The sequence below is a fragment of the Neoarius graeffei genome, chromosome 12 (assembly GCF_027579695.1).
Source record: "Neoarius graeffei isolate fNeoGra1 chromosome 12, fNeoGra1.pri, whole genome shotgun sequence".
NCBI classification, from domain to species: domain Eukaryota; kingdom Metazoa; phylum Chordata; class Actinopteri; order Siluriformes; family Ariidae; genus Neoarius; species Neoarius graeffei.
The window spans coordinates 12,797,244-12,824,147 of NC_083580.1; the positions used below are offsets into that span (position 1 = coordinate 12,797,244).

A 26,904-nucleotide genomic window follows, 5' to 3' on the forward strand; every position below is an offset into this window, starting at 1 on the left:
TAGCCCCAGTAAAGGTCATTAGAGCGTGTGCGTGTGTGTGTGTTGAGCTGAATCTGAGTCTGCTAATCTAAATGAGTTTGTTCTGCTTGGAGAGAGGTTTGTGTTCTGCCATTATGATTCCCTCTGAAAAAATGATATACTTGAGTTGAGGGAATTAATTTTGATTTGGACGACTACATAGTGTAATAAATACATACGTTTTGATCGAGTGAAGCAGTGGTGATATAAAGCACGACTCGGTTATGCATTTCGGATTAAATATTAAGTGTATTAGATGCTGAGCAGGGGTTGTTTCAGGTGTTGCTTCCGTCTGTCCATCATGTGAGTGATCGCTTTTAAAGCAGTATCAGTTATGACAGGGAGATGTTCAGCATTGTATTTGGAGCTTTGATTCTGCTGGTCTTTTTGTCAGCTAGCAGGTGTGTTTGTGCCAGGAGAGATCGGAGATCAGAGCTGCTCTGTGTGGGCTGGTGGGGAAAAAACAAAACAAAAAAACGCTCTTTGCTTTTGCAGGGTTGGTTTTGTGTGTGTGTGTGTGTGTGTGTGTGTGTGTGTGTGTGTGTGTGTGTGTGTGTGTGTGTGTGTTCTAAATTCGCACAGAACATTCATCCCAATTTTTTAAAATGCAATCTAATTAAATTAACCAAAACTGAGAACGTATTTAACAAAGGTGGCTCTTAAAAAGAGAATATCATTAAAGCTAGACAGCCTTTCGATTTCATAAAATCAGTGAAATTTAGTTCCCTCTGAAATTTGGTCACTGTCATACATGTTTATTTCTGTATTGTCTAAAAAAAAACCCAACCAAACAAAAAAACCCAGGCCATTCTGTGTCTGGGAAGTGATTTAATTTGAGGGGATTCCTGAGCAAATAATGTGCATGAGATCATTCACTTTGCACAGTCAAGCAGACAGAGGAAGTTGGTATGCGCATACGCAGGTTTACCTTCTTCTTTTGGGTTTTACAGCAGCTGGCATCCAGTGTTGCATTACTGCCATCTACAGGTTTACCTCGACCGTGCACTGACTGTTCCATCATTCTGTCGCTAAACGAACAGCTGATCACACCGAGGTGCTCGCTGACCGCCGATATTTATTAGTTTGGTCCTGCGTTTCCTTTCCTTCACAACATAACATCTTTTCTTCTTGCTTTCCATTACTGTAGTCTGTCTTTCACATTTCATTCGCAAACTCACGCCCTCCATTTTTCTCTCCTATTTCAAATTTGTATTCCACAATGCCTTGCGCGAACGGGGAAATCCCACCACATGATGCATGATATAGTATCTTGAATTGGGTCATGGTGAAGCAGGAAAAAATAGCGGAAAATTTAGGGCCACATGGCCCTAAATTCATTAATTGTTCTATTTAAAAAAAAAAGAAGCTAATAAAGTTGGAAGTCTGTGATTCAAATTCAGTGGCTTTCGGTCCACTAAACAAAACTAATTGGGTGTCGGGGAAAATTCTTTTTATGACCTACACTTGAAAAATCTGAACGGCAGTATAGCTTTAATATTAATTACTTTTTTAAGGATCCTGACATTTTATAGATTCCACATTTCCTTATTTCATATTTTTCTGCATTATGTGAAACATAATAGAGAGAGAGAGAGAAAAAAAACTTGTAAACACCACATTGTTGAAATAACACTGCGCCAAAACCCCAAGAATCCAGAGATATCTTTTTAAAATCTTGCAAGAATCTGGATCGTATCTGCCGATTTTTGACAATGCCATGATTAGATAGCACCCCACATGGATTTCATTAGATATTGGTTATAGATTGAAATATCCAAGCAAAACTCTCTCTAAATTCCGTTGTTGTTTTTTTTTGCACAGTGTAACCTCATTTTGTTGGGAATAGGAAAGAACATAATTCAAGGGAATCTGTATTCATATATCAGTGGCAGCCTGGGAAAATCCTTAATGGTCAAATTTCCTACTGTATATAAATATGGAAACTACAAGAAAGTTTAAAAAAAGGAGAAAATTGGATTCAAGTTTCTACTGAATAATTCTCTGTTTGATTGAAAAAACTAATCTATTTATGAAAAAGCAACATGACTGCCAAATTTTAAAGAATTATACATTTACAACAGGAAATTAGTGATCAATCTGATCATCAGTCTCTATCTTATCACCTGAGGTAAAAGTCATGTGTAGCATTTAAACATAACCCTCGTCATCGTCTCTTCACTCGAATGCTTTGTGTTCATGCTAACATCCATGGGAAATTATTGCTGTTTCATTCAGTTAGTCCTGACAGACAAAGCAAGGTGAGAAAATAGCCTAAATAAAAACATCTTTGCCATTTTGGGAAAATGTTGTGTTTAGGAAAATTCATGCTTACTGAATGCAGAGAGTTCAGAGCTGGATTTTTGACAGAGTTCAGATGCAACAACATCAGATCTGAGGGAACGATTTAAAGTGATTTTATCATGGGTAATTGGGTTCTGAGGCACAACACAAGGCTGACTGTTAACTGAAGCAAACACGAGGATATTCAATGAACAGAACAAAAGTGTAACAGCTTCATTACTTTAAACCCTGACAGATTAATACATAATTCCATTATTGCGATTTGATCTCAGGTGTACGTCTATCAAGGATTTTACAACGGCTCTGAATGCAGCTTTGACAATCAGAGTTTAGAACCAACATTACGCATTTTATCAGGGTTCAAAATGTGAATTATAGTACAGATTTTATACATACAGTACTGTGCAAAAGTCTTAGGCACATGCAAAGAAATGCTGTCAACCAAAAATGGCTAAAACATCCATCCATCCATCTTCTACCGCTTATCTGGATCTGGGTCGTGGGGGTAGCAGCCTAAGCAGAGCAGCCCAGACTTCTCTCTCCCCAGCCACCTCCACCAGCTCTTCTGGGGGAATACCGAGGCATTCCCAGGCCAGCCGAGAGATGTAATCTCTCCAGCGTGTCCTGGGTCTGCCCCGGGGTCTCCTCCCAGTGGGGCATGTCCAGAAAACCTCCCTTGGGAGGCGTCCAGGCTGCATCCTAACAAGGTGCCCGAACCACCTCAACTGACTCCTTTCGATGTGGAGGAGCAGCGGTTCTACTCTGAGTCTCTCCCAAATGACCAAGCTTCTCACCCTGTCTCTAAGGGAGAGCCCAGCCACCCTGCGGAGAAAACTCATTTCTACCGCTTGTATCCACGATCTCATTCTTTCGGTCACTACCCATAGCTTGTGACCATAGGTAAGAGTAGGAACATAGATGGACCAGTAAATTGAGAGCTTTGCCTTTTGGCTCAGCTCTCTCTTTACTACAGCAGACTGGTTTAGCGGTCGCATCACTGCTGACGCTGCCCTGATCCTTCTGTCCAACTCCCACTCCCCCTTACCCTCACTCATGAACAAAACCCCGAGATACTTAAACTCTTCCACTGTAGGTAGCAACTCCCCCCTGACCTGGAGTAGGCACTCCACCTGTTTCCGGCTGAGAGCCATGGCCACGGACTTGGAGGTGCTGATCCTCATCCCAGCCGCTTCGCACTCGGCTGCAAACCGTCCCAGCACATGCTGTAAGTCATAGATTGATGCAGCCAACAGGACCACATCATCTGCAAAAAGCAGAGACGTGATCCTGATGCCACCAAACCAGACACCCTTCGCCCCTTGGCTATGCCTAGAAATTCTGTCCATAAAAGTTATGAACAGAACCTGTGAAAAAGGACAGCCCTGGCGGAGTCCAACATGCACCAGGAACGAGTCCAACTTACTGCCGGCAATGCGAACCAAACTCCTGCTCCGTTCATACAGGGACTTGGCTTAAACATAATGAAATGAAATGTTTCAACATAAAAAAAATACTATAAACAGTAAGCCATAACAAATGAAACAAAGTCAGTATTTAGTGTGAGACGACCCTTTGCTTTAAAAAAAAATAGTAGTCTCAGGTACAAGGAAATGAGCTGTAGGTTTTACTGAGCATCTTGCAGAACCAGCCACAGTTCTTCTGGACACTTTGACTGTCAGGCTTGCTTCTTAATTTTGCACCAAAACCCAGTGGTGGTGTAGTGGTTAGCACTGTTGGCTCACAGCAAGAAGGTCCTGGGTTTGAGCCCAGCAGCCGACAGGGGTCTTTCTGTGTAGAGTTTGCATGTTCTCCCCGTGTCTGCATGGGTTTCCTCCGGGTGCTACGGTTTCCCCCACAGTTCAAAGAGATGCAGCTAGGTTAACATGGGGCGGCCTTGGGCTGAAGTGCCCTTGAGCAAGGTACCTAACCCCTGACTGCTCCCTGGGCACTGTAGTATGGCTGCCAACTGCTCTGGGCAGCCATACTAATATATTGCAATTTATTATGAACTATTACATGGGGGTGAACATTTTGAACTGGAAAAATTGGTAGGTCCAAGCCTAGATCCCATTCAAAAGGCTCAAAAATAGACTTCAGCAGCCGTGTGTTCACTGCTTCAGATGGGTTAAATGCAGAGGATGAATCTCACTGTGCTTGAAGTGTGCATGTGACAAAGTTTTCTTCTTTTTTCTTCAATAGCCTTCATTATGTTTTCTTTTTTAATCTGAAAAGTGCTCTCTTATGTAATATGCTGCTCAGATACAAACATCTTTTTCCTGTAACATTTAATTTTGCACTGGAAAATGAATGTTTGGAACTCGAAAATGTTTTTGCACTGACTTGATAATGTAGAAATCATAAAATAGAAATCTATAAAGTTTGTATGAAAAAAGAAAAGATTCCAAAGACTTTTGCACAGTACTGTGTGTGTGTGTGTGTGTGTGTGTGTGTGTGTGTGTGTGTGTATATATATATATATATATATACACACACACACACAGTGCCTTGCAAAAGTACACTGACACATTCACACCTGCTCACACACACACACACACACACACACACACACACACACACACACACACACACACATTTATATATTATATACACAGTGCCTTGAAAAAGTATTCATACCCCTTGAACTTTTTCACATTTTACCACTTTATAACCACGAACTTAAAAGTTTTTTATTGAGATTTTATGTGATAGACCAACACGGAGTAGCACATAATTGTGAAGTGAAACGAAAATGATAAATGGTCTTCAAAATTTTAAACAAATAAAAATCTGAAAAATGTGATGTGCATTAGTATTCAGCCCCCCTGCGTCAATACTTTGTAGAGCCACCTTTTGCTGCAATTACAGCTGCAAGTCTTTTGTGGTATGTCTCTACCAGCTTTGCACATCTAGACACTGAAATTTTTGCCCATTCTTCTTTGCAAAATAGCTCAAGCTCAGCCAGATTGGATGGAGAGCGTCTGCGAACAGCAATTTTCAAGTCTTGCCACAGATGCTCAATGGGATTTAGGTCTGGACTTTGACTGGGCCATTCTAACACATGAATATTCTTTGATCTAAACCATTCCATTGTAGCTCTGGCTGTATGTTTAGGGTCATTGTCTTGCTGGAAGGTGAATCTCCTTCCCAGTCTCAAGTCTTTTGCAGCCTCCAACAGGTTTTCTTCCAGGATTGCCCTGTATTTAGCTCCATCCATCTTCCCATCAACTCTGACCAGCTTCCCTGTCCCTGCTGAAGAAAAGCATCCCCATAGCATGATGCTGCCACCACCATGTTTCACAGTGGGGATGGTGTGTGCAGGGTGATGAGCAGTGTTAGTTTTCTGCCACACATAGCACTTTGCATTTAGGCCAAAAAGTTCAACTTTGGTCTCATCTGACCAAAGCACCTTCTTCCACATGTTTGCTGTGTCCCCTACATGGCTTCTGGCAAACTGCAAATGGGACTTCTTATGCCTGTCTTTCAACAATGGCTTTCTTCTTGCCACTCTTCCAAAAAGGCCAGATTTGTGGAGTGTACGACTTATAGTTGTCCTGTGCACAGATTCTCCCACCTGAGCTGTGAATTTCTGCAGCTCCTCCAGAGTGATCATGGGCCTCTTGGCTGCTTCTCTGACCAGTGCTCTCCTTGCTCGCTCTGTCAGTTTAGGTGGATGGCCATGTCTTGGTAGGTTTGCAGTTGTGCCATACTTTTTCCATTTTTGAATGATGGATTGAACAGTGCTTCTTGAGACGTTCAGAGCTTGGGATATTTTTTTATAACCTAACCCTGCTTTAAACTTCTCCATAACTTTATCCCTGACCTGTCTGGTGAGTTCTTTGGTCTTCATGATGCTGTTTGTTCTTCAGTGTTCTCTAACAAACCACTGAGGCCTTCACAGAACAAGTGTATTTATGCTGAGAGTAAATTACATACAGTAGGACTCTATTAACTAATTAGATGACTTCTGAAGGCAATTGATTGCACTGGATTGTACTTAGAGGTATCAGATGACAGGGGGCTGAATACTAATGCACACCACATTTTTCAGATTTTTATTTGTTTAAAATTTAGAAGACCATTTATCATTTTTGTTTCACTTCACAATTATGTGCTACTCTGTGTTGGTCTATCACAAAATCTCAATAAAAAACTTTTAAGTTCGTGGTTGTAAGGTGGAAAAATGTGAAAAAGTTCAAGGGGTATGAATACTTTTTCAAGGCACTGTGTATATAATATATAAATATGTGTGTGTGTGTGTGTGTGTGTGTGTGTGTGTGTGTGTGTGTGTGTGTGTGTGTGAGAGCAGGTGTGAATGTGTCAGTGTGTAAGACGAGTTGGCAGGGCCAGCTGTCCAACTGGAGTGTTGCTGTGGAGCAGGCAGGAGTGTGAGTGTACAGAGCCACCTGACCTAATTTGTTCATTTCTCCCTCATTTGCCAACTGCTGCCCACTATGTTCACGCTCTTTCCTCACACACTGAACTCAGATCAGTTTTCCCAGATCCTCGGTCTCCAGTCCTAAAATACTGGAAGCATCAGTATAGACTTGCTTCCTTTACTTGCATCACATTTAGCAAAAGGACTCATCTCAGCTCTTCTTATAAAGCTTATCTATAAAGATCCACACGGGAAAGTTTAATTTTGTGCAATTTATTATTACATCGGGGTGAACATTTTGAACTGGAAAAATTGGTCGGTCCGAGCCTCGATCCCATTCAAAAGGCGTAAAAATAAACTTCATGTTCAAACTATAATAAATTTCCTGGGTACACCATTGCATTTTTTGACCACACTATTATCGAAGCAAACTACTGTATTTATAATCACACTCTCTGGTGTCACCGAGATGAGGATGTGTTCCCTTTTGAGTCTGGTTCCTCTTAAGGTTTCTTCCTGATGTTGTCTCAGGTATTTTTTCCTTGCCACAATTGCCTTCTGGCTTGTTCATTAGAGATACATTTATAAATTCGTATATGTAATATTTATATCTGGAATTTACACTACCATTCAAAAGTTTGGGGTCACTTTGAAATTTCCTTATTTTTGAAAGAAAAGCACTGTTCTTTTCAATGAAGATCACTTTAAACTAATCAGAAATACACTATACATTGCGGGCGGCACGGTGGTGTAGTGGTTAGCGCTGTCGCCTCACAGCAAGAAGGTCCTTGGTTCGAGCCCCGTGGCTGGCGAGGGCCTTTCTGTGCGGAGTTTGCATGTTCTCCCCGTGTCCGTGTGGGTTTCCTCTGGGTGCTCCGGTTTCCCCCACAGTCCAAAGACATGCAGGTTAGGTTAACTGGTGACTCTAAATTGACCGTAGGTGTGAGTGTGAATGGTTGTCTGTGTCTATGTGTCGGCCCTCTGATGACCTGGCGACTTGTCCAGGGTGTACCCCGCCTTTCGCCCGTAGTCAGCTGGGATAGGCTCCAGCTTGCCTGCGACCCTGTAGAACAGGATAAAGCGGCTAGAGATAATGAGATGAGATGAGACTATACATTGCTAATGTGGTAAATGACTATTCTAGCTGCAAATGTCTGGTTTTTGGTGCAATATCTACATACTACGTGTATAGAGGCCCATTTCCAGCAACTATCACTCCAGTGTTCTAATGGTACAATGTGTTTGCTCATTGCCTCAGAAGGCTAATGGATGATTAGAAAACCCTTGTACAATCATGTTAGCACAGCTGAAAACAGTTTACCTCTTTAGAGAAGCTATAAAACTGACCTTCCTTTGAGCAGATTGAGTTTCTGGAGCATCACATTTATGGGGTCGATTAAATGCTCAAAATGGCCAGAAAAATGTCTTGACTATATTTTCTATTCATTTTACAACTTATGGTGGTAAATAAAAGTGTGACTTTTCATGGGAAACACAAAATTGTCTGGGTGACCCCAAACTTTTGAACGGTAGTGTATATATTTCTGTAAAGCCTCTTTATGACAAGGTCCATTGTTAAAATGCTATACAAATACAATTGAATTGAACTGAATTGAACAACAACTGATATTGCCATTAAAATTTAGAGGCATACTTCCTGTCTCCCTGTTTTACAAACACGCGTACACAGAACTACTTTCAGTAAGAATTCTCAGCTAAAGCACTGCTATATGCAAAACTTGCATCACTGCAATAAAATACACTGGTTTCAATTCCACACTTTTACATAGTCAAAGGCAATAACCAAAGCAATCAGTTCCTTTATTTACAAGAACATGCATGCTTATAGGGTGAAAGAAAATGTTAGATTGAGGCACATGATAGTTACATACTGTAGGAAGGCAGATACACATAACCACCTAATGGTTAGAGAAGCAGCTTTGGGACCAAAAGGTTGCTGGTTTGATTCCTTGGACCAGCAGTAATGGCTGAAGTGCCCTTGAGCAAGGTACCTACCCCGCAACTGCTCTGGGTATGTTGTATATCGCTCTGGATAAGTGCATCTGCTAAATACCTGTAATGTAATGGTAAATTTTTAATGTTTTAATTAAAGGCAGGATAGGTCATTTTTAGAAGCATTTTTGTTCTATTTCTAAAACTTCTCTGTACATCCTGGCAGCGATGAATGAATAAATCAAATACTCTGACAATTTAAAAAATAAATAAATAAAAGCAGTTGATTGTGGCATTTGCAGGGTTGTTAAAAGCCCGTCCAATCATTTCATTCGGTCCAAATGAAATCATTACATGGCCTACTTGCCTGTCTACCTACCTATCTACCTACCTGCATGCACTTTGCCCACTCAATCATTGTACGTGAACGGAGTCTTCGACAAGACTAGGCAGAAATATTGCAAACATCTTGCTAAAGCCTGTGAGCTACTCAACAGCTGTGAGTACTAACGAGCATGTTCATTGTTTGTAATCCTTATGATAATGTTAAGTGTTTTCTTGCATATGAATGAGACATGAGGTCGTTGGATATGACAATGACATGCTACGCACCCCCTCCCCCACTCCCTTTGCATGTAGTCAGGCAGTGCGGGTTCAGGTTTTGTTGGAGCAAAGGCTGAATGGAGGGGGTGGGATTTTTCATTTGGATACTTTCAAAAGCTAGCTTACTCTTGCTGGTTTCTCCAAAATTACCGACTATGCTGACTATGTTGTACAGATGATTAATCTAGTACTGCTTATCAGTCAAAAGAAAGATGGTGAAGAAATTTTTGATGTCAAAATTTGAGTCAAAATTAGGACACATCGATGCTTGTTAAAGTTATCTGAAAAGAGTCATACAGAATCAGATCTTAATACAATCAGCAGTTCTGAACCAAACTGTATCTCATCAGTAGTGACTTGAAATGTATCGAATTCATACTTGTTTAACTGTACTGTTTTTGCATTGTATTCTATTGTATAGTATACTACCTATCCAGTTGCGTATTATATCCTTTTATAGAATAGCTGAAACTCAAGTGAATTAATATTTCTTTCATTTGACTTACTCGTTATGTCAAGAATTTTTTCCAACTTCCAGTATATTCTCATGATTTTGACATATTATTTTGACTCTTCACACTTAAAACTAGACGGCCTTTTGATTTCATAAAATCAGTGAAATTTAGTTCCCTTTAAAATTTGGTCATTGTGATATATGTTTATTTTTGCAATATCTAAAAAAAAACAAAAACAAAAACAGGCCATTCTGTGGCTGGGAAGTTATTTAATTTGAGGGGATTCCCAAGCAAATAATGTACATGAAATCGCTCGCTTCCTGCAGTCAAGCAGACAGAGGAAGTCCGTGTGTGCATGCACAGATTTACCTGTTTCTTCTTCTTTTCCTTCTTCTTTTGGATTTTACGGCAGCTGGCATTCAGTGTTGCATTACTGCCATCTACAGGTTTACCTTGACCGTGCGCTGACAGTTACATCATTCTGTCGCTAAACAAACAGCTGATCACACCGAGGTGCTCGCTGACTGCCGATATTTATTAGTTTGGTCCTGCGTTTCCTTTCTTTCACAACATAACGTCTTCTCGCTTTCTGTTACTGTAGTCAGTCTTTCACATTTCATTCGTGTCCTCCATTTTTCTCTCCTGTTTCACATTTTTATCCCACAATGCCTTGCGTGAATGGAGAAAGCCCACCATGTGATGCATGACGAAGTATCTTGAATTGGGTCATGGTGAAGCAGGAAAAAATAGCGGAGAATTTAGGGCTACGTGGCTCTAAATTCATTAATTGTTCTATATTAAAAAAACTAATAAAATTGGAAGTCTGTGATTCGAATTCAGTAGCTTTCAGTCCACTAAAGAAAAATAACTGGGTGTTGGGGAAAATTATTTTTAGGACTTAAACTTGAAAAATCTGAAAGGTAGTCTACCTTTAAATGAACAGAATTCTACAATCATCATTGCAGCCATTTTGAATATACCATACCAGGACGCTTTATGCGAATTACTAATCGGTAGATATAAATGCACCAACTAAATGTCATTAAAGCGACATCTTGATTTACTTACTATATCTAATAAACAGCATAATGAACAAGGATTATAAGCTAATATTCAATAAATTAGTCGGCTACTTCTTTCACTGAACTTGAAAGAATGAGATTTTACGTCAAAATAATAACATAATGTCTTGAAACTGTGAGTTATTAAGTCAAAAATATTGAGCTTTAAGTCAAAACAATACATAAATCTTTCATATTTGTTTATCAGCTTGTGGTTAACAGCTTCCATTTACTATAAAGAGAGCAAACTCATTTCTTATTTAAAGAGTCCATTTGAGCCATAGAGAAGTCATTAAAGGAAAGGTGCTGGTAGGCTTTAAATAGTGAAACTTAATTATTACACCATATTAATGGTTTAATTTGTTTTCTAGCTATGACTTTATTTAACAGGCTTATGCAGAAAATCCATTTTTTCCTCTTCTGAGATTGTAGTATTGCACCGAAAATGATGTTTTGAGGTGAAATTGAAAATGTAATCATGCTTCAGAAACATTTAGGTGGATGATAATGTCTTTTACTTTACTTTTTTTTCCTCATTAAATTATTCTGTAATGCAAAGTGAGCTTTCATGGTAGAAAAAGGCTGGGAGTAAATGTTCACAAGACTGACAGTAAACTAATTATGTTTTTGTGTGCACATAAATCGGTTGAAATATATCCAAATGTTACTACGTGCTGTTGAAATAATCAGTGTCTAACCTAACTTATTTCTGAGAGTTAGAATCAATATTTAACTATAATTGTTAAGTTGAACTCATGCGCCACTGTCACAGCCTGCTCTTCTAAAGAATGAGCCAGTTGTTCAACTTTATATCAGATATTGTGGTGTTACTTTGGGAAGGTGGAAAAACTCCTCCTCTGTCTGCAGCAAAGCCCGCTGTAGTATCCATCAGGACCCAAGTTTTTCATTTCCCCTCACTTCAATTACCTCCCCTTTACCATTAAAATGAATAAATGATCTGTCCATTTCCAAGAATAATTATCTTCATTATGTTTCAATATGTGTTCACTTCATAAGCATGGGCAGAACCTTGGACCTCGATCAATGTTTCATTGATCTGAAATTGCGTTGAGGAGTATTAACGTGAAATGAAATCTGTGTCTCACTGGGACTTTTTTGGGTTCTCTGATGTAGATGTGGAAGTGGATAAGAAAAAAGATCACATTTTTAGGCAGTTCATTTGACAGTCCGAATCTTGTTTCCGCCAAGTATGAGAAACTCAAATTTATCTTGCAATTGAGACTTTTTAAATTAATGTACAATTATTACTACTAGGGTAGAGGGCAGGCTAAATAAAGTCACACTAACTCACACTTGTGAGATTAAAAAGGAGATGACGTACCTCACAATCGCATGATATTAACTCAGTTAAAGTCACAATTATTGTTTATTTCAATTATTCTATTTTTATTTATTGCATTGCCTGTTTGCACCGTGGGTCAGAGAGGACTGAAATTTCATCTGTGCTGTATGTCGAGCATATATAGCATATTTGACAATAAAGTTGACTTGACTTGACTTATGAGTAAATCTGCACAATATTTTTTCATACTTGGAGAAACAACTTTCTATAAGGATGGGATTGAAGAGGTTCTCAAACTTTTTGTCATCAAGAACCCCTTGTGGTGTAAATGAATGAATGAATGAATGAATGAATGAATTTATTTTTATTTCGAACATGTATAAAAAAATGTATGTAACTATTTGTACATACAAAAGAAAGACAACGAGAAAGTGACAAAAAAAATAAAATAACAAAGAGCTAAGACATTACAATACACCACACATTGTTCGAAAAAGGAGTGGGAAGAAGTACAATACTTTAATTTCCCACCCCTTTTTAACTACCCCGAAATCCAAACTACATTAATACACCTATAAAAATATATACTATATATACACTTCATGAATATCTATATAAATATATAATTACAAAAATAAATATGTTACATACCATATATATACACACTTCATAAATATCTATATAAATATTTAATTACAAAAATAAATATATACTACATACCATATATACACTTCATAAATATCTATATAAATATATAATTACAAAAAATATATATATACACACTATATACTATATATACACTTCATAAATATTTATATAAATATATAATTACAAAAATAAATATCTACTACATACCTATCCCTGTAAATATGAAGATATAAACTATCCCCATAAATAAATATATACCATATATACCATATACTAAGTTAGTTCTAATATAACAATCAACCCTATTCTATTTATCCCTCATCATCCTTCGTTGACATACTTCCTCTTCTATATACTTGTTTAAAAATATTTTTTGTACCTTTTTTTTAAACAGATTTATATTTGCACTTTGTTTTATTTCTGTCTCCAGTCTGTTCCATAAAGTCACCCCACAGCTCGATACGCACATGCTTTTCATATTTGTTCGAACCTTTGGTTTTTTAAAATTTAGGTCTCCCCTTAGATTATATCCCCCCTCTCTCTCACTAAACATTCCTTGTATATTTTTTGGCAACAGATTCTTTCTCGCTTTGTACATTATTTGTGCTGTTCTGAATTTGACCAGATCCATAAATTTCAACGTGTGATTTTATGAATAGTGAGTTTGTGTGATCTCTGTATCCTGTTTTGTTTATTGTCCTTATTGCTCTTTTCTGTATTGTACATATCAGCTGCAGAGTGGTTTTGTAGGTGTTTCCCCAGACTTCGACACAGTAAGTCAGATATGGCAAAAATAATGAGTAATATACCGTAGAGTATGCAAAGATTTGCAATTAAATGAATGAATAAAAAAACAAATAAATGCAAATACAATCATATGTGGGGCGGCACGGTGGTGTAGTGGTTAGCACTGTCGCCTCACGCCAAGAAGGTTCTGGGTTTGAGCCCAGTGGCCGACGAGAGCCTTTCTGTGTGGGGTTTGCACGTTCTCCTTGTGTCTGCGTGAGTTTCCTCTGGGTGCTCCGATTTCCTCTACAGTCCAAAGACATGCAGGTTAGGCTAACTGATGGCTCTAAATTGACCTTAGGTGCGAATGGTTGTTTGTCTCTATGTGTCAGCCCTGCGATGATCTGGTGACTTGTCCAGGGTGTACCCCGCCTCTCGCCCATAGTCAGCTGGGATAGGCTCCAGCTTGCCCGCGACCCTGTACAGGATAAGCGGCTAGAGATAATGGATAGGTCAAATCATCTGTCTTGTATATTTTTTGTTAAACATTTGAAAACCATAAGACATTACAGGCATTTAGCAGACACTCTTATCCAGAGCGACATACAACATACCCAGAGCAGCCTGGGGAGCAGGTGCCTTGCTCAAGGGCACTTCAGCTTTTACTGCTGGTCCAGGGACTCAAACCAGCAATCTTTTGGTCCTAAAGCTGCTTCTCTAACCATTAGGCCATGGTTTCACCCAGTGAGTGGCAGTTCTGAGAGAGTTCAGAATGGCCAGACTGTGTTGAACTAACAGGAAGGCTACAATAACTCAAATAATCACTCTATACAACTGTGGTGAGCAGAAAAGCATCTCAGAAAGCACAGCACATCATACCTTGAAGGGGGTGGGCTACAGCAGCAGAAAACCACATTGGATTCCACTCTAGTCATCCAAGAACAGGAATCTGGGGCTACAGTGCATTGCACTGCTGCCACACCATTGTCTGATTGGATAAGAACATGAATGTGCAGGTGTTTCTAATAAAGTGGCGGGTGAGTGTATATGCACCGTGTTCGTTTCTGTCAGAAAAATATGCAAAACCTTCAAGTAAAAGATGAAACAAACCAATGTGCACCATGCCGCACTGCTCTGTCTGTAGAGATAACGTTGTCTGAAGGATAAAAAGGGATGACAGTGCTTTATTCCCCCATTTTATATTGTTTAACCTTAAAAGTAGAGTTTTGCAGCCATGTTCAGAGTTATTATTTCCCAGACATCCGATTTTGCACACCCTTTCAGTAATACTTCATCCAAACTGCAGCCCAGAGTTTAAATCCAAGCTCTCCAGAATGGAAAAAAATTTGGTTTTCATATTTCACAGTAGTCATCATTGCCTTTACAGGCTGATCTGTGCGTTTACTCAGCCTTCGTTTATAACTAGCCAGGTGGTACCAGTTTCCCTCAGATCATCTCCGCTACAATCAATTAGACAGATGGGAAGTGAAGAGAGGGCTGGCTGTGTCTCTATTGTAGGTTTCGCTTCCATTCATGTGTATATGCATGTGTGCTCATGCGTGCACACGTATATGTCTTTGTGTACTGTATGTGAATGAGTCATGCACCTAAGGTTGATGTTTGACATGAAGTGCTTCACAGGAAATTAAATGTAGCTCTTTATCTGAACTGCTGGCGACTCGCTGACGTTTCAGCATGAGATAGATGCAATGGGAGAGCGAACGAGCTGGTGGACCACTCCCTTATTCCTTTGAATTCAAGCATTGTGTTCAATTATATGATGTGTAATGGCTACTGGAAACCTGTTAAATTATTTTTTAAATCGTTTTTTTCTCTCTTTATCATCAATCTTTCTGCCTGAAAGATATAACGAATGCATGCTTGTTAGGAGTGTCTATATGTATATACAAATATCTCAAAGATATATAAATCTCATTATATTTCTGGTCTCTGTTTCTCAAATCGTGTTTCTTCGCCACGATTTTGTCTGAGTGGTTTGTGGGTTTGTCTGGATGAGGGAGGGTCCCAGCTGCTTGGCACTATGTATAATGAGGTTTAGCTGTCTTTGTTGACATAGTGCCTATTTAGTAACTCGTTCCTCACTAAGCCTTTCTTCTCTTTCACAGCTGATTGTGGTCTGCACCTGTCATTTTGCCTTATCTCCATGCTCCATACTAGTTTAGGGTTAGCAGAACACACCAGAACAATTTTGTCCCCCAAAATTGAAATGAAAGCAGGTGAAGACACTGAAAAGTAAAAAAAAAAAATTAGTTATGTGTAAGAGGTTATGAAATCCCTAAAGAAGGCATATTATGGTGCATAATTGGGTGGGTTGGGTTTGAACAAAGCTACTGTCTTTGCTGTGTGTGTGTGTTTGGCTGAGAGACAGCATTGATTGAGCTGCTGCAAAAGAAAAGATACACGTTAATGACAGAACATTTTATTCTGTCATTATCTAGGCGAAGGCAGAAGGAAAAGAGCTCTGTCTCTAGCCACAAAGAAATTCAAAACCACCCAATAATTTGGCGTGCACTGCAAATTATTCTTGGTCATGTCACATTTCATGACTCAAGTGTGTAGAGTGTGTTGAGTGTGAGAAGAGGATTGCTCTGAGATATGGAGAAGTGCTAATGAAGTGAGACTTGACAATTTTTTTTTAAAGAAACCTTACAGGTCACTGAATACTACAGCTGTGATGTGAAAGAAATTGCAAAAATAACTTAAGAGAGTTGAACATTGCCGTTACACCGAGTGGTTGCATAAACTAGACAATTGATATAGTCACTGGTTGGAGTGGTGGGGAAAAAACCCAGTAAGGCAGACAGTGAGCAGATGATGTTAGATGATAAAGAAAGCAGGCTAAATATATGTAGTGAAAGTTCATTTTGTCTAACTATTCAAACTATTCTTTAAGTTCGTTTCTTAAGACAAGGATTTTTTAAGATGTTACCTTGTTGTTGACAGTTTCGGCGATAAACATCTGCCTTCTTCAAAACAGTCACCAGATGTCGAGTGGTGACATGCCTTATCAGCTGATGTTACTCTATGGAGGCGTGAACGTCCCGCCCAATTTGACAGGTAGTCCACGCCTCCTGCTGTCAGGTCACTCCTCCGGGACTGCGCTCCAGGTGTGCGACAGCGCATACGCTCCCTCATCCCGGTTCATAGCCCTCTGCGCCCGCTTGCATATCTCCACTGCCTCTAAAATCCACTGCTGGTATCTATTTTCTTCAGCGCGAATGACTCTGGCCTCTTCCCAATTCATTATATGATTTTGCCATTTACAGTGGTCTGAAATGGCTGATTTTAGGTTTTCTTGGTGTGCTTTTTCTTTTTCGGATCTTGTGAGTCTTTTTATTGTTTCTTTTTCACATTCTATTTGGTGTTCTTTTCTGCGAGTATGGAAGCATCTGCCCGTTTCACCAATATAGATTTTATTACATGAACGGCAAGGGATTTCATATATGACGTTGCATTTATTGTCCAGTTGTATTTTGTCTTTGGGGTGAACTAGCAGCTGTCGGAGGTTCTTGTATGGTTTGACCGGGGTGTTGATGTGGTATTTCCTCATGGATCGTTGGATGCGTTCCGGTCAAACCATACAAGAACCTCCGACAGCTGCTAGTTCACCCCAAAGACAAAATACAACTGGACAATAAATGCAGCGTCATATATGAAATCCCTTGCCGTTCATGTAATAAAATCTATATTGGTGAAACGGGCAGATGCTTCCATACTCGCAGAAAAGAACACCAAATAGAATGTGAAAAAGAAACAACAAAAAGACTCACAAGATCTGAAAAAGAAAAAGCACACCAAGAAAACCTAAAATCAGCCATTTCAGACCACTGTAAACGGCAAAATCATATAACGAATTGGGAAGAGGCCAGAGTCATTCGCGCTGAAGAAAATAGATACCAGCGGTGGATTTTAGAGGCAGTGGAGATACGCAAGCGGGCGCGGAGGACTATGAACCAGGATGAGGGAGCGTATGCGCTGTCGCACACCTGGAGTGCAGTCCTGGAGGAGCGACCTGACAGCAGGAGGCGTGGACTACCTGTCAAATTGGGCGGGACGTTCACACCTCCATAGAGTAACATCAGCTGATAAGGCACGTCACCACTCGACATCTGGTGACTGTTTTGAAGAAGGCAGATGTTTATCGCCGAAACTGTTAACAACAAGGTAACATCTTAAAAAATCCTTGTCTTAAGAAACAAACTTAAAGAACAGGCTAAATATACTTGAAAACTGATTAAGATTTAGGGCCAGATTTTCAAAGCAGGGTCAAATTAGCGTGAGGCTGAAATTTCATCTCATCTCATTATCTCTAGCCGCTTTATCCTGTTCTACAGGGTCGCAGGCAAGCTGGAGCCTATCCCAGCTGACTACGGGCGAAAGGCAGGGTACACCCTGGACAAATCATCACAGGGCTGACACAGACAACCATTCACACCTATGGTCAATTTAGAGTCACCAGTTAACCTAACCTGCATGTCTTTGGACTGTGGGGGAAACCGGAGCACCCGGAGGAAACCCACGCGGACACGGGGAGAACATGCAAACTCCGCACAGAAAGGCCCTCGCTGGCCACGGGGCTCGAACCTGGACCTTCTTGCTGTGAGGCGACAGCGCTAACCACTACACCACCGTGCCGCCCAGACTAAAATTTACAAAAAAAAAAATGATGGAAGTGGCCACTTCTGTGGGTGATCTACTAACAACACACAAATTAATGAACACCGATGTAGCTAGTTCATTTTAATAACGACCAACACTATCAAGAGCAGTGCAAATTAGCACAGGGTCACAAATAGGTGTGGGGCAAATTAAGAATAGCGTGCCTTGGCAATCAATATGTTCTGATAAACATCTTCCTCTGGCATTTCAAATAAATTAACATGAGCAGAGAAATTTCTCTCACTTCTACCATGTGCTCTTTGTCCTCAGTGGCATGTCCTCTTAGTGGCAACTATCACAGTCATGTCAGACGCAAAATGAGTTAAGACATGCTTTTTTCAGTGTTAAACAATGAGCAATTTTCAATAAGTTGTTTACCATAAACCTGAGTAAATCACATAGCATGATTCATTTAAATCCTTTCCTGAAAGGGAAACTCCTATAAATACATAATGCAATGAGGCCAGCTTTGAAAATACTTGTGTCCACAGCTTTCCATCGCTAACTTTTCACCATGTGTCTTAAGTAATTCCTGACAGTAGTTTTTTAATGCTAAAACAGGGTTTGCACTGGCGCAAACCGTTACCCTACTTTCACATTAAAAGTGGCGATATTGTCAAAATGATAGGAAATCAATCATTTTCTATGAGAGCCAGCATCTCCTGTTGGCGAGCATTGGCATGATGGTTGGCGAAGCGTTTTGGGTGGTGTGAGAGTCAGAAGAAATTTGAAATCCAAGCAACTTTATGGTAATGAGCTATGACACGGTTTGGCAGCAGCCAATCTGAGTTTAGAAATGCTCCACTTGAAAGAATCCAGAGAACACAGTCGTGTAAATTTTGGTTCTGTTCAAACAGTACCCAAGTGCAATGTAGGAGAAATTGACAAGATCAATTGTGAGCAACTGCTCACTTACGTATCCCCCTACTCTCGCTTATATCAGAATGTAAGCAATTGAAGGAATAGGACACTTATTATGAATGTTGACTTCAACAAATAATGAACCCTGAAACAAGTAAGTAAAGAGCAGCGTCTCTCCCCAGGGATTTCAAATAGCATCCTGGTAAACTGTCATTTTGAAATAGCATTTTACTTCTTGCAATGGCGTCAAAATCTACCCTATATGTTTCGTAAATACATTCAGTTGGTAAACAGGAAGTCGATGTGGGACAGACCTGAAAATTGTATACACTGTATACAATTACAAGCTGACCCCAAGCTGAACCTCGATACCAAATATCAAGGAGTTGTGATTTGTAGTTGCTGACAAAAGTGTTATAAAAATTTTGTAAATCCATGCTATATGTTTCGTAAATACATTCAGTTGGTCAACAGGAAGTCGATGTATGGCAGACCTGAAAACGATATACACGGTATAGATCCCCAAGCTGAAGTTTGGTACCAAGTGGCTATGATTTGTGGTTGCTGAGAAAAAGGGTGTTTCAGACAGACAGACAGAGGTAAAAAACCAGTATACCCCCCCTATTTCGGAACAGGGGTATAATAATTGCAGTTTCGGATTTCCCCATTATTTAGGATGTGTCCCTGTTAGCATACAGGGTCATTAAAAATAACTAAATAAATAAATAAACCCAGAATAAACTGCATGTTAAAATTTGACTTAGCGCTTAGCATCAACACAAAAGTCACACCACACAAATGGCTTTTATGTCATTAGTTTATTTTCCTACCAAACATGTAATCATAATTGTTTATAATTTTCCCTCATCAATCGATTTCTTTTCTTCATATTTAAAAGAATGCAGGAGGTGAACTTACAGTGGTGCTTGAAAGTTTGTGAACCCTTTAGAATTTTCTATATTTCTGCATAAATATGATCTAAAACATCATCAGATTTTCACACAAGTCCTAAAAGTAGATAAAGAGATCCCAGCTAAACAAATGAGACAAAAATATTGTACTTGGTCATTTATTTATTGAGGAAAATCATCCAATACTACATATCTGTGAGTGGCAAAAGTATGTGAACCTCTAGGATTAGCAGTTAATTCGAAGGTGAAATTAGAGTCAGGTGTTCGTCATCCCATTGATTGAAATCAGGTGTGAGTGGGCACCCTGTTTTATTTAAAGAACAGGGATCTATCAAAGTCTGATCTTCACAACACATGTTTGTGGAAGTGTATCATGGCATGAACAAAGGAGATTTCTGAGGACCTCAGAAAAAGCGTTGTTGATGCTCATCAGGCTGGAAAAGGTTCAAAACCATCTCTAAAGAGTTTGGACTCCACCAATCCACAGTCAGATTGTGTACAAATGGAGGAAATTTTAGACCATTGTTATCCTCCCCAGGAGTGGTCGACCAACAAAGATCACTCCAAGAGCAAGGCGATGTAATAGTCGGTGAGGTCACAAAGGACCCCATGATAACTTCTAAGCAACTGAAGGCCTCTCTCACATTGGCTAATGTTAATATTCATGAGTCCACCATCAGGAGAACACTGAACAACAATGGTGTGCATGGCAGGGTTGCAAGGAGAAAGCCACTCTCTCCAAAAAGAATATTGCTGCTCGTCTGCAGTTTGCTAAAGATCACGTGGACAAGACAGAAGGCTATTGGAAAAATGTTTTATGGACGGATGAGACCAAAATAGATTTTTTTGGTTTCAATGAGAAGCATTATGTTTGGAGAAAGGTAAACACTGCATTCCAGCATAAGAACCTTATCCCATCTGTTAAACATGGTGGTGGTAGTATCATGGTTTGGACCTGTTTTGCTGCGTCTGGGCCAGGACAGCTTGCCATCATTGATGGAACAATGAATTCTGAATTATACCAGCCAATTCTAAAGGAAAATGTCAGGACATCTGTCCATGAACTGAATCTCAAGAGAATGTGGGTCATGTGGCAAGACAACAACCCTAAGCACACAAGTCGTTCTACCAAAGAATGGTTAAAGAAGAATAAAGTTAATGTTTTGGAATGGCCAAGTCAAAGTCTTGACCTTAATCCAATCGAAATGTTGTGAAAGGACCTGAAGTGAGCAGTTCATGTGAGGAAACCCACTAACATCCCAGAATTGGAGCTGTTTTGTATGGAGGAACGGGCTAAAATTCCTCCAAGCCAGTGTGCAGGACTGATCAACAGTTACCAGAAATGTTTAGTTGCAGTTATTGCTGCACAAGGGGGTCACACCAGATACTGAAAGCAAAGGTTCACATACTTTTGCCACTCACAGATATGTAATATTGGATCAGTTTACTCAATAAATAAATGACCAAATATAATATTTTTGTCTCATTTGTTTAACTGGGTTCTCTTTATCGGGGCGTAGCCATCATTTTAGAAGTGAGGGGGACAAATTGTTCAGAGGTCTATTGATTTATCATCCTCTCGCATTCAATTGCACCTCTCCTTAGCAGCTAAAGAACCACATAACCACAAACAGCACAGCACCAGGGAACCGACTTTAGTTCTTTAAAATGATATACTATCAAAATCTAAAGTCAAAATCTAACATCTAAAGCTGCCAAACTCTGGTTGAGTTGACATAGAATGACCCTGGAGCATCTCCAGCCAGATAATTAAGTGCCAAATGACAACACTGAACACCAAAAGTTCTGTAAAACACCATTCCTGTTTAAAATGATCAGCACCAAAATTGAGTGGAAGTGACAAGGTAACAGGCTAACAAGCCACACAATTTATTTTAATATCAAGAAGTGACAAGTGAAAGTGACACAACAATAAACATGTCAACATTAAGATTAATCAATTAAGAAAAATGGTAGGACCTACGCCTGCTGCCTAATACAGTAGTCAAATAATATCTGTAAATAAATAAATAATAAATAAATAAACAAAAAGTCTCTTTGAAATTACATATAAACTACATCTTTAAACATCCGTGTCAGTATTCCCTTAGCAAAAAGAAGTTTATTCAAGTGTACTATGAGTATACTTATTTTTTACTAAAACTGAGGAAGTATACTTGAAGTTGACTTTTTATAAACTATATTTTATATCCATAAGAATAGTATAGTGAAGTATACTTGGCTTATACTGAAAAGTATAAACAAAAAAGTCTAAGACTAAGTACGTTAATACGAAGACTTACACTTATACTTTAACACTAAAACTTATACTTTAATATACTTTTTTATGTTTTTCTGCCACAAAGTACTAATACTTAGTATATCTTGCTCCGAGTGCATAATAAGGTCAAGTCATTGACTCATGCTTAACATTTAATTTAGATATTAATATCATATAATGCTGGAGTTTAAAACTTTATAGTATATAGTATGTGTGCTCAATTGCATTATCTTTATGTACCTTAAAATCATACACAAAAGCAGAAAAACTTTTGACTTGACTTTATTGATCAAGAGACCATTATGTTTACATATTTACATGCAAATGTGCACTTTTTCCTTTCATTTTCTCCAGTAAGGAAGGACTTGATTTCATAGGTCTTTGTTTTTGAAATGTTTGAAAATATATCAAACTTGTTTTCAACATTCTGTCTTGTGATTTTGTAAATGCATCACACTCTTGTGTACATACAGTATGAGTAAACTTTAAGGATACTTTAAGGACTATGGCTCAGCTGGCTAAGGCGCCATACCGGGGACCCGGGTTCGATTCTGGCCCGAGGTCATTTCCCGATCCCTCCCGCTCATTTCCTGTCTCTATACTGTCCTATCCAATAAAGATGGAAAAAAAAGTAATATACTATGTAAACTAGTGAAATTACCAATGTTTATAACAGTATACTTAAAGTATGCAATAATAAACTAAAAATAGGGACTTGAAGTATATAACTAGTACAATGGCAGGAAATTGATAAGTGTACTTCTGGTATACTTTAAGCATACGAGAGGGATATACCAAGTACATTGATAGAATATAGATGAGTGTACTTGTTGTATACTTTAAAGTGTACTTTTGCAAACTTAAAATGAACTTTAAAGTATACTTTTATAAACTTGAAATGTTCCAATTTAGTCCGAAAAAAATATTAAATTTGTATACTTTCTAGTACACTAAAAGTCTGTAGTATCCTTGCTATACTTATACTGAACCATACTTAATAAAATGAACTTTAAGTATACTACTTTTTGCTAAGGGTTTCCCTTTTGAACTAAGGGAATCAAAGGCTACAGGCTCTCCTGATTAACTATATTACAAAATAATATCATCAGTTCTAGATTTCTTTTAGACCCAAGCAGAAACAATAATATAATCAAAATAAAATAACAGTTGTATTAAGTAAAAAGTAACTAAGTCTCTTTGTTGATGATCCTGTACAGTTAAATAACTGTGATGTTAATGTTTGTGTGGGGGCTAGACCTATATAAATGGAAAAAAAAATGAATTAAATATACATGTCTGTGATAGGCCAATATATCCTCTATCATGTAGGAATAAGGAAGCCTCCCACAACATGTACATGTATGTAGCTGTACCTCTCACTTAAGTGAAGCACCCAAACGTGATTCTGCGCATCTCATTAGCCGCAATGAATTGCTGAGCAGTTTGTCTCCTATTTAGTTTGTCCAATTTATCTTTGTGGATATGACACACAGCAACAGTTTGGAAAAAACTGTCTAAAGTCTTTAGCCTCTTGGCTGGTTTGCTGAACATACAGAAGCACTGCCCAGATCTGAATCACACCAAAGATACTCATACAATATTTTCTAAAGCGTCTCTGATCACACACGACAGCGGTGTTTGTTTGCCGCCTTAGCTCCGTCTGCTCATGATGCGTTTAGAGGCGGCTCGGAAAAACGCGTTTCCACATGTTAAAAATGAATTGAGTGGTTGTAATGGCTGTAAAAAGCGCGGGGAACGTCCGCTACGCCCATGCTCTTTATCTACTTTTAGGACTTGTGTGAAAATCTGATGATGTTTTAGGTCATATTTATGCAGAAATTTTGAAAATTCTAAAAGGTTCACAAACTTTCAAGCACCACTGTATTGAGGTTTTTCACCCACGTGACCAAGTCATGTGATGCATCGTTAGGCTGCCATTTTGGACGTCACGGCTCGAATCAGTTTGAATGCGAGGAAGGCGACAAACGAAAAACATAAAAGAAAAAGGAGCGAGATGCAGAAAACACCTTCACTATCCAGCAACGTAGGGCATTTACAGGGCGAGCAGAGGGAGAGGTATTTGCAAAAATTGAGGTTAGCAGGCTTAGAGAACGACGTTTACCTGCTTCCACCAGGATTGTTCACTGACGTACGGAAGTACACGAAGCCCTCGTCTTTACCTGACTTCGGCCCACATGATCTGTATACCTATGTCGTTAAAAACCCATCGCCATACACAGGTATTGATCTGAAAGCGTATAAGAGTTTGGATGCCTACAAATATTTTGTGTCAGGCTGGGTAACATGCCTACATCAGCGGGTCGTCCCTGGAGCCGGTGGTCGCCATCTTATTACAGCTAAGGTTTGTTCACATTTTCATTTACTTTCGGTCCTCAGGATAAACAAAATGTTATTAAATGTCATTGAAATAACTTCTTAGTCTGTTGAGACATGGCCCGTTATAAATTTGCTGTTACCAGGCAATGACCAAGAACTGTATTATTAGGGTCGGTGTCTGTGTTGTAGCAGTGTACTAGAGCTAGCTGTTAGCACTAGCTAATGTCAACAACATAGTAGCTAGTATGTTACTGTAGCAATGTTTACGTTCAGTCATTTGGATGACTGTTAAAACCTTTCAGTCTCAAGTTTTTCCTTTACTGTATTTACTAGTTTACTGTAATTATGATCCGGCAGCTATTTACACCGGATCCAGTGTAAATAGCTGCCGGAGCGCGCTCCAGCTTGCTCCCCCTCAAATTAAGCAGCGCGCTCCGGCTTGCTCCCGGAGCAAGCCGGAGCGCGCTGCTTAATTTGAGGGGGAGCAAGCCGGAGCGCTCTCCGGAACCTCGGCCGGAGCACTCCGGGAGCAAGCCGGAGCGCGCTGCTTAATTTGAGGGGGAGCAAGCCAGAGCGCGCTCCGGCAGCTATTTACACTGGATCCGGTGTAAATAGCTGCCGGATCATAATTACAGTAAACTAGTAAATACAGTAAAGGAAAAACTTGAGACTGAAAGGTTTTAACAGTCATCCAAATGACTGAATGTAAACATTGCTACAGTAACATACTAGCTACTATGTTGTTGACATTAGCTAGCTTGACCTTCAAAATGGCGGACACCGGGGCGTCACGTGACCCTGTGACGTCAGGTGAAATACCTCAATACCCGACTTGTGGTCAGTCAGCACAAAGATGCCGGTTGATTATGTATTTGCTTTGCCTGCCTTTTAAATAAAGTTTGGAAGACGAAGCATTCCGAATGATCTTGTAGCTACTTATTACATCGACAGCATCGTTGTTAGAGCAACCAGAGCGAATTTTAATGCTCTAGACACATTTGGTCTGAATGTACCATTAGTAAATCTGCCCCTTATATCTGGGCTGATAACATGTTTATAGCACTTTGCTGCCAAAGGAATTATTCTTGCAGTTATTTGTTGTCCTTTAAAGCTAAATAAAATGGAAATAAATTCGAAGTGAATTCCTTTGTGACCAGCACTGTGTGGAAGCCAGTGCTGCTTTAAAGCCGCTGGTTGCACATTGCTGTCCAGTCCCGCTCAGCTAGTTTAGAGGCAGATTAGTAGTGCATGCCAGTTCAGAAAAAGTGATCCATTACATTACAAGCATTTAGTAGACACTTATCTAGAGCAACATACAACATACCCAGAGTAGTAGTTGGGGTTAGGTGCCTTGCCTCAAAGGCACTTCAGCTATTCCTGCTGGTACAGGGAATCAAACCAGCAACCTTTTGGGCCTAAAGCTGTTTCTCTAACAATTATGCCATGGCTTCCCTGTAAATAGTTTTTGCTTGAACAAATTTTCAGAAATAGTTGATCCATATTTGGTTTTTCGACTAATGATGAATGTGGCAAAAAAAAAAAAAAATCCTCACAGATGTTGCTGTATCCATTGTTCACACTATTTTTCAACATACTTTATATGCTGCTATTTATTTATTTACCCTTTTAAAGCTTCTTTGGTGTTTGAATACCTGTCTTGTACAGTATGCCTTGTGTCTCCTGCCTGTTGTATTTACTGTAGACAGTATAAACATACAGTGGTGCTTGAAAGTTTGTGAACCCTTTAGAATTTTCTATATTTCTGCATAAATATGACCTAAAACATCATCAGATTTTCACACAAGTCTTAAAAGTAGATACAGAGAACCCAGTTAAACAAATGAGACAAAAATAGTGTACTTGGTCATTTATTTATTGAGGAAAATGATCCAATATTACATATCTGTGAGTGGTAAAAGTATGTGAACCTTTGCTTTCAGTATCTGGTGTGACCCCCTTGTGCAGCAATAACTGCAACTAAACGTTTGCGGTAACTGTTGATCAGTCCTGCACACCGGTTTGGAGGAATTTTAGCCCATTCCTCCGTACAGAACAGCTTCAACTCTGGGATGTTGGTGGGTTTCCTCATATGAACTGCTCGCTTCAGGTCCTTCCACAACATTTCGATTGGATTAAGGTCAGGACTTTGACTTGACCATTCCAAAACATTAACTTTATTCTTCTTTAACCATTCTTTGGTAGAACGACTTGTGTGCTTAGGGTTGTTGTCTTGCTGCATGACCCACCTTCTCTTGAGATTCAGTTCATGGACAGATGTCCTGACATTTTCCTTTCGAATTGGCTGGTATAATTCAGAATTCATTGTTCCATCAATGATGGCAAGCCGTCCTGGCCCAGATGCAGCAAAACAGGCCCAAATCATGAAACTAC

General features: G+C 39.3%; 1 protein-coding gene across 15 annotated transcripts in view; it reads left to right on the forward strand.

Moving 5' to 3' along the window:
- cacna1bb (calcium channel, voltage-dependent, N type, alpha 1B subunit, b) overlaps nucleotides 1-26,904 on the forward strand; it is a 320,447-nt gene that overhangs the window by 87,294 nt on the left and 206,249 nt on the right. The window lies entirely within an intron of this gene.